Raw genomic sequence first — 9372 nt, forward strand, 5'->3', positions numbered from 1 at the left:
TTTCTCCGGACACCAAACCAAGGCGTCGGCCCCTAGCCGCCGGTGCAAAAAAAATCCACTCCTGGTACCTAAAATTTTCCTCCGCGGCGGGCTGGGGGCCTAATCTTTCTCCGGGCCGGGCGGCAGGCACTTTCCCCGGACACCAAACCAAGGCGTCGGCCCCTAACCGCCGGTGCAAAAAAAAATCCACTCCTGGTACCTAAAATTTTCCTATGCGGCGGGCTGGGGACTATAACCTTCTTCTTCCCGCCCCACCACCATCAACGTCGGCCACCACCACCAGACCGCCTCCCCCAGACTTCCAGAAGCGAAGCCGGTCCCCAAGCACCAACCCCGACCGCCACCGAGGCACCCGCCGAAGGCGGGTGCCGAGTTCACCGGCCCCAAGCGACAACCGGTCACCGAGGCACCCGCCGAAGGCGGGTGCCGAGTTCACCGGCCCCAAGCGACAACCGGTCACCGAGGCACCCGCCGAAGGCGGGTGCCGAGTTCACCGGCCCCAAGCGACAACCGGTCACCGAGGCACCCGCCGAAGGCGGGTGCCGAGTTCACTGGCCCCAAGCGACAACCGGTCACCGAGGCACCCGCCGAAGGCGGGTGCCGAGTTCACTGGCCCCAAGCGACGGCGGTCACCGAGGCACCCGCCGGAGGCGGGTGCCGAGTTCACCGGCCCCGAGCACCAGCGGTCAGCCACGGAGGGTGCTGGATCATCCATACTTCCATAGCTCCAGAGCTCCATAGCCCCGGAGCTCCATAGCCCCGGAGCTCCATAGCCCCGGAGCTCCATAGCTCCATAGCCCCGGAGCTCCATAGCCCCGGAGCTCCATAGCCCCGGAGCTCCATAGCTCCATAGCCCCGGAGCTCCATAGCCCCGGAGCTCCATAGCCCCGGAGCTCCATAGCTCCATACTTCCATAGCCCCATACTTCCATAGCTCCATAGCTCCATAGCTCCATACTTCCATAGCTCCAGCCGCGGAGGGTGCTGGCTGGTGGCTCCATAGCTCCATACTTCCATAGCTCCAGTCAGAGAGTTGGCGAAAATTGCACTAAGTGCGAAAGCCCATTCATTTACAACGGCGTGTCCGCCAGGCGGCGACATTTCCCCGTTACCGGTGGCTGCGCGGCGGGTGAGTGACAGAGCTTATCCGAGCGGCTGGAACTCTGCGCCGGCGTGGTCGAGCGTGAGGCCCCGGCCCTTTGGCTGCCTGGTACCTAAAACACTTCCATTGATCCAGCCACGGAGGGTGCTGGCTGGTGGCTCCATAGCTCCATAGCTCCATAGCACCAGAGCTCCAGAGCTCCATAGCACCAGAGCTCCATAGCTCCATAGCACCAGAGCTCCATAGCACCAGAGCTCCATAGCTCCATAGCACCAGACCTCCATAGCTCCATAGCACCAGAGCTCCATAGCTCCATAGCACCAGAGCTCCATAGCTCCATAGCTCCATAGCACCAGAGCTCCATAGCACCAGAGCTCCATAGCTCCATAGCACCAGAGCTCCATAGCTCCATAGCACCAGAGCTCCATAGCTCCATAGCACCAGAGCTCCATAGCTCCATAGCACCAGAGCTCCATAGCTCCATAGCACCAGAGCTCCATAGCTCCATAGCACCAGAGCTCCATAGCTCCATAGCTCCAGGGCTCCATAGCTCCAGGGCTCCATAGCTCCATAGCTCCAGGGCTCCATAGCTCCATACCTCCAGAGCTCCATAGCTCCAGCCTGGGTGGCTGGTGGCTCCATAGCTCCATACTTCCATAGCTCCAGTCAGAGAGTTGGCGAAAATTGCACTAAGTGCGAAAGCCCATTCATTTACAACGGCGTGTCCGCCAGGCGGCGACATTTCCCCGTTACCGGTGGCTGCGCGGCGGGTGAGTGACAGAGCTTATCCGAGCGGCTGGAACTCTGCGCCGGCGTGGTCGAGCGTGAGGCCTCGGCCCTTTGGCTGCCTGGTACCTAAAACACTTCCATTGATCCAGCCACGGAGGGTGCTGGCTGGTGGCTCCATAGCTCCATAGCTCCATACCTCCAGAGCTCCAGAGCTCCATAGCACCAGAGCTCCATAGCTCCATAGCACCAGAGCTCCATAGCACCAGAGCTCCATAGCTCCATAGCACCAGACCTCCATAGCTCCATAGCACCAGAGCTCCATAGCTCCATAGCACCAGAGCTCCATAGCTCCATAGCTCCATAGCACCAGAGCTCCATAGCTCCATAGCACCAGAGCTCCATAGCTCCATAGCACCAGAGCTCCATAGCTCCATAGCACCAGAGCTCCATAGCTCCATAGCACCAGAGCTCCATAGCTCCATAGCACCAGAGCTCCATAGCTCCATAGCACCAGAGCTCCATAGCTCCATAGCACCAGAGCTCCATAGCTCCATAGCACCAGAGCTCCATAGCTCCATAGCACCAGAGCTCCATAGCTCCATAGCACCAGAGCTCCATAGCTCCATAGCTCCAGCCTGGGTGGCTGGTGGCTCCATAGCTCCATACTTCCATAGCTCCAGTCAGAGAGTGTGCTAAAATTGCACTAAGTGCGAAAGCCCATTCATTTACAACGGCGTGTCCACAAGGCGGCGACATTTCCCCGTTACCGGTGGCTGCGCGGCGGGTGAGTGACAGAGCTTATCCGAGCGGCTGGAACTCTGCGCCGGCGTGGTCGAGCGTGAGGCCCCGGCCCTTTGGCTGCCTGGTACCTAAAACACTTCCATTGATCCAGCCACGGAGGGTGCTGGCTGGTGGCTCCATAGCTCCATAGCTCCATAGCACCAGAGCTCCAGAGCTCCACAGCACCAGAGCTCCATAGCTCCATAGCACCAGAGCTCCATAGCTCCATAGCACCAGAGCTCCATAGCTCCATAGCACCAGAGCTCCAGAGCTCCATAGCACCAGAGCTCCAGAGCTCCATAGCACCAGAGCTCCATAGCTCCATAGCACCAGAGCTCCATAGCTCCAGAGCTCCATAGCTCCAGCCTGGGTGGCTGGTGGCTCCATAGCTCCATACTTCCATAGCTCTAAGTCAGAGAGTTGGCGAAAATTGCACTAAGTGCGAAAGCCCATTCATTTACAACGGCGTGTCCACAAGGCGGCGACATTTCCCCGTTACCGGTGGCTGCGCGGCGGGAGAGTGACAGAGCTCATCCGAGCGGCTGGAACTCTGCGCCGGCGTGGTCGAGCGTGAGGCCTCGGCACTTTGGCCGCCTGGTACCTAAACACTTCCATTGATCCAGCCACGGAGGGTGCTGGCTGGTGGCTCCATACCTCCATAGCTCCATACCTCCAGAGCTCCAGAGCTCCATAGCACCAGAGCTCCATAGCTCCATAGCACCAGAGCTCCATAGCTCCATAGCACCAGAGCTCCATAGCTCCATAGCACCAGAGCTCCATAGCTCCATAGCACCAGAGCTCCATAGCTCCATAGCACCAGAGCTCCATAGCTCCATAGCACCAGAGCTCCATAGCTCCATAGCACCAGAGCTCCATAGCTCCATAGCACCAGAGCTCCATAGCTCCATAGCTCCAGGGCTCCATAGCTCCAGGGCTCCATAGCTCCATAGCTCCAGGGCTCCATAGCTCCATACCTCCAGAGCTCCATAGCTCCAGCCTGGGTGGCTGGTGGCTCCATAGCTCCATACTTCCATAGCTCCAGTCAGAGAGTTGGCGAAAATTGCACTAAGTGCGAAAGCCCATTCATTTACAACGGCGTGTCCGCCAGGCGGCGACATTTCCCCGTTACCGGTGGCTGCGCGGCGGGTGAGTGACAGAGCTTATCCGAGCGGCTGGAACTCTGCGCCGGCGTGGTCGAGCGTGAGGCCTCGGCCCTTTGGCTGCCTGGTACCTAAAACACTTCCATTGATCCAGCCACGGAGGGTGCTGGCTGGTGGCTCCATAGCTCCATAGCTCCATACCTCCAGAGCTCCAGAGCTCCATAGCACCAGAGCTCCATAGCTCCATAGCACCAGAGCTCCATAGCACCAGAGCTCCATAGCTCCATAGCACCAGACCTCCATAGCTCCATAGCACCAGAGCTCCATAGCTCCATAGCACCAGAGCTCCATAGCTCCATAGCTCCATAGCACCAGAGCTCCATAGCTCCATAGCACCAGAGCTCCATAGCTCCATAGCACCAGAGCTCCATAGCTCCATAGCACCAGAGCTCCATAGCTCCATAGCACCAGAGCTCCATAGCTCCATAGCACCAGAGCTCCATAGCTCCATAGCACCAGAGCTCCATAGCTCCATAGCACCAGAGCTCCATAGCTCCATAGCACCAGAGCTCCATAGCTCCATAGCACCAGAGCTCCATAGCTCCATAGCACCAGAGCTCCATAGCTCCATAGCTCCAGCCTGGGTGGCTGGTGGCTCCATAGCTCCATACTTCCATAGCTCCAGTCAGAGAGTGTGCTAAAATTGCACTAAGTGCGAAAGCCCATTCATTTACAACGGCGTGTCCACAAGGCGGCGACATTTCCCCGTTACCGGTGGCTGCGCGGCGGGTGAGTGACAGAGCTTATCCGAGCGGCTGGAACTCTGCGCCGGCGTGGTCGAGCGTGAGGCCCCGGCCCTTTGGCTGCCTGGTACCTAAAACACTTCCATTGATCCAGCCACGGAGGGTGCTGGCTGGTGGCTCCATAGCTCCATAGCTCCATAGCACCAGAGCTCCAGAGCTCCACAGCACCAGAGCTCCATAGCTCCATAGCACCAGAGCTCCATAGCTCCATAGCACCAGAGCTCCATAGCTCCATAGCACCAGAGCTCCAGAGCTCCATAGCACCAGAGCTCCAGAGCTCCATAGCACCAGAGCTCCATAGCTCCATAGCACCAGAGCTCCATAGCTCCAGAGCTCCATAGCTCCAGCCTGGGTGGCTGGTGGCTCCATAGCTCCATACTTCCATAGCTCTAAGTCAGAGAGTTGGCGAAAATTGCACTAAGTGCGAAAGCCCATTCATTTACAACGGCGTGTCCACAAGGCGGCGACATTTCCCCGTTACCGGTGGCTGCGCGGCGGGAGAGTGACAGAGCTCATCCGAGCGGCTGGAACTCTGCGCCGGCGTGGTCGAGCGTGAGGCCTCGGCACTTTGGCCGCCTGGTACCTAAACACTTCCATTGATCCAGCCACGGAGGGTGCTGGCTGGTGGCTCCATACCTCCATAGCTCCATACCTCCAGAGCTCCAGAGCTCCATAGCACCAGAGCTCCATAGCTCCATAGCACCAGAGCTCCATAGCTCCATAGCACCAGAGCTCCATAGCTCCATAGCACCAGAGCTCCATAGCTCCATAGCACCAGAGCTCCATAGCTCCATAGCACCAGAGCTCCATAGCTCCATAGCACCAGAGCTCCATAGCTCCATAGCACCAGAGCTCCATAGCTCCATAGCACCAGAGCTCCATAGCTCCATAGCTCCAGGGCTCCATAGCTCCAGGGCTCCATAGCTCCATAGCTCCAGGGCTCCATAGCTCCAGGGCTCCAGGGCTCCATAGCTCCAGGGCTCCAGGGCTCCATAGCTCCATACCTCCAGAGCTCCATAGCTCCATACTTCCAGAGCTCCATAGCTCCATAGCGCCATACTTCCATAGCTCCATAGCTCCATACTTCCATAGCACCAGAGCTCCATAGCTCCAGAGCTCCATAGCTCCAGCCTGGGTGGCTGGTGGCTCCATAGCTCCATACTTCCATAGCTCCAGTCAGAGAGTTGGCTAAAATTGCACTAAGTGCGAAAGCCCATTCATTTACAACGGCGTGTCCACAAGGCGGCGACATTTCCCCGTTACCGGTGGCTGCGCGGCGGGTGAGTGACAGAGCTTATCCGAGCGGCTGGAACTCTGCGCCGGCGTGGTCGAGCGTGAGGCCTCGGCCCTTTGGCTGCCTGGTACCTAAAACACTTCCATTGATCCAGCCACGGAGGGTGCTGGCTGGTGGCTCCATAGCTCCATAGCTCCATAGCACCAGAGCTCCATAGCTCCATAGCACCAGAGCTCCATAGCTCCATAGCACCAGAGCTCCATAGCTCCATAGCACCAGAGCTCCATAGCACCAGAGCTCCATACTTCCAGAGCTCCATAGCTCCATAGCTCCATAGCACCAGAGCTCCATAGCTCCATAGCACCAGAGCTCCATAGCTCCATAGCACCAGAGCTCCATAGCTCCATAGCACCAGAGCTCCATAGCTCCATAGCACCAGAGCTCCATAGCTCCATAGCACCAGAGCTCCATAGCTCCATAGCACCAGGGCTCCATAGCTCCATAGCACCAGAGCTCCATAGCTCCATAGCACCAGGGCTCCATAGCTCCATAGCTCCAGGGCTCCATAGCTCCATAGCTCCATAGCACCAGAGCTCCATAGCTCCATAGCACCAGAGCTCCATAGCTCCATAGCACCAGAGCTCCATAGCTCCATAGCACCAGGGCTCCATAGCTCCATAGCTCCAGGGCTCCATAGCTCCATAGCTCCAGGGCTCCATAGCTCCATAGCTCCAGGGCTCCATAGCTCCAGGGCTCCAGGGCTCCATAGCTCCATACCTCCAGAGCTCCATAGCTCCATAGCTCCATACTTCCAGAGCTCCATAGCTCCATAGCGCCATACTTCCATAGCTCCATAGCTCCATACTTCCATAGCACCAGAGCTCCATACCTCCAGAGCTCCATAGCTCCAGCCTGGGTGGCTGGTGGCTCCATAGCTCCATACTTCCATAGCTCCAGTCAGAGAGTTGGCGAAAATTGCACTAAGTGCGAAAGCCCATTCATTTACAAGGGCGTGTCCGCCAGGCGGCGACATTTCCCCGTTACCGGTGGCTGCGCGGCGGGTGAGTGACAGAGCTTATCCGAGCGGCTGGAACTCTGCGCCGGCGTGGTCGAGCGTGAGGCCCCGGCCCTTTGGCTGCCTGGTACCTAAAACACTTCCATTGATCCAGCCACGGAGGGTGCTGGCTGGTGGCTCCATAGCTCCATAGCTCCATAGCACCAGAGCTCCATAGCTCCATAGCACCAGAGCTCCATAGCTCCATAGCACCAGAGCTCCATAGCTCCATAGCACCAGAGCTCCATAGCTCCATAGCACCAGAGCTCCATAGCTCCATAGCTCCAGGGCTCCATAGCTCCAGGGCTCCATAGCTCCATAGCTCCAGGGCTCTATAGCTCCATACCTCCAGAGCTCCATAGCTCCAGCCTGGGTGGCTGGTGGCTCCATAGCTCCATACTTCCATAGCTCCAGTCAGAGAGTTGGCGAAAATTGCACTAAGTGCGAAAGCCCATTCATTTACAACGGCGTGTCCGCCAGGCGGCGACATTTCCCCGTTACCGGTGGCTGCGCGGCGGGTGAGTGACAGAGCTTATCCGAGCGGCTGGAACTCTGCGCCGGCGTGGTCGAGCGTGAGGCCTCGGCCCTTTGGCTGCCTGGTACCTAAAACACTTCCATTGATCCAGCCACGGAGGGTGCTGGCTGGTGGCTCCATAGCTCCATACCTCCAGAGCTCCAGAGCTCCAGAGCTCCATAGCACCAGAGCTCCATAGCTCCATAGCACCAGAGCTCCATAGCACCAGAGCTCCATAGCTCCATAGCACCAGAGCTCCATAGCTCCATAGCACCAGAGCTCCATAGCTCCATAGCACCAGAGCTCCATAGCTCCATAGCTCCATAGCACCAGAGCTCCATAGCACCAGAGCTCCATAGCTCCATAGCACCAGAGCTCCATAGCTCCATAGCACCAGAGCTCCATAGCTCCATAGCACCAGAGCTCCATAGCTCCATAGCACCAGAGCTCCATAGCTCCATAGCACCAGAGCTCCATAGCTCCATAGCACCAGAGCTCCATAGCTCCATAGCTCCAGGGCTCCATAGCTCCAGGGCTCCATAGCTCCATAGCTCCAGGGCTCCATAGCTCCATACCTCCAGAGCTCCATAGCTCCAGCCTGGGTGGCTGGTGGCTCCATAGCTCCATACTTCCATAGCTCCAGTCAGAGAGTTGGCGAAAATTGCACTAAGTGCGAAAGCCCATTCATTTACAACGGCGTGTCCGCCAGGCGGCGACATTTCCCCGTTACCGGTGGCTGCGCGGCGGGTGAGTGACAGAGCTTATCCGAGCGGCTGGAACTCTGCGCCGGCGTGGTCGAGCGTGAGGCCTCGGCCCTTTGGCTGCCTGGTACCTAAAACACTTCCATTGATCCAGCCACGGAGGGTGCTGGCTGGTGGCTCCATAGCTCCATAGCTCCATACCTCCAGAGCTCCAGAGCTCCATAGCACCAGAGCTCCATAGCTCCATAGCACCAGAGCTCCATAGCACCAGAGCTCCATAGCTCCATAGCACCAGACCTCCATAGCTCCATAGCACCAGAGCTCCATAGCTCCATAGCACCAGAGCTCCATAGCTCCATAGCTCCATAGCACCAGAGCTCCATAGCTCCATAGCACCAGAGCTCCATAGCTCCATAGCACCAGAGCTCCATAGCTCCATAGCACCAGAGCTCCATAGCTCCATAGCACCAGAGCTCCATAGCTCCATAGCACCAGAGCTCCATAGCTCCATAGCACCAGAGCTCCATAGCTCCATAGCACCAGAGCTCCATAGCTCCATAGCACCAGAGCTCCATAGCTCCATAGCACCAGAGCTCCATAGCTCCATAGCACCAGAGCTCCATAGCTCCATAGCTCCAGCCTGGGTGGCTGGTGGCTCCATAGCTCCATACTTCCATAGCTCCAGTCAGAGAGTGTGCTAAAATTGCACTAAGTGCGAAAGCCCATTCATTTACAACGGCGTGTCCACAAGGCGGCGACATTTCCCCGTTACCGGTGGCTGCGCGGCGGGTGAGTGACAGAGCTTATCCGAGCGGCTGGAACTCTGCGCCGGCGTGGTCGAGCGTGAGGCCCCGGCCCTTTGGCTGCCTGGTACCTAAAACACTTCCATTGATCCAGCCACGGAGGGTGCTGGCTGGTGGCTCCATAGCTCCATAGCTCCATAGCACCAGAGCTCCAGAGCTCCACAGCACCAGAGCTCCATAGCTCCATAGCACCAGAGCTCCATAGCTCCATAGCACCAGAGCTCCATAGCTCCATAGCACCAGAGCTCCAGAGCTCCATAGCACCAGAGCTCCAGAGCTCCATAGCACCAGAGCTCCATAGCTCCATAGCACCAGAGCTCCATAGCTCCAGAGCTCCATAGCTCCAGCCTGGGTGGCTGGTGGCTCCATAGCTCCATACTTCCATAGCTCTAAGTCAGAGAGTTGGCGAAAATTGCACTAAGTGCGAAAGCCCATTCATTTACAACGGCGTGTCCACAAGGCGGCGACATTTCCCCGTTACCGGTGGCTGCGCGGCGGGAGAGTGACAGAGCTCATCCGAGCGGCTGGAACTCTGCGCCGGCGTGGTCGAGCG

Source organism: Syngnathus leptorhynchus, unplaced genomic scaffold (assembly GCF_054491065.1).
Source record: "Syngnathus leptorhynchus isolate UIUO unplaced genomic scaffold, UIUO_Slep HiC_scaffold_232, whole genome shotgun sequence".
In the NCBI taxonomy this organism is placed as follows: Eukaryota; Metazoa; Chordata; class Actinopteri; order Syngnathiformes; family Syngnathidae; genus Syngnathus; species Syngnathus leptorhynchus.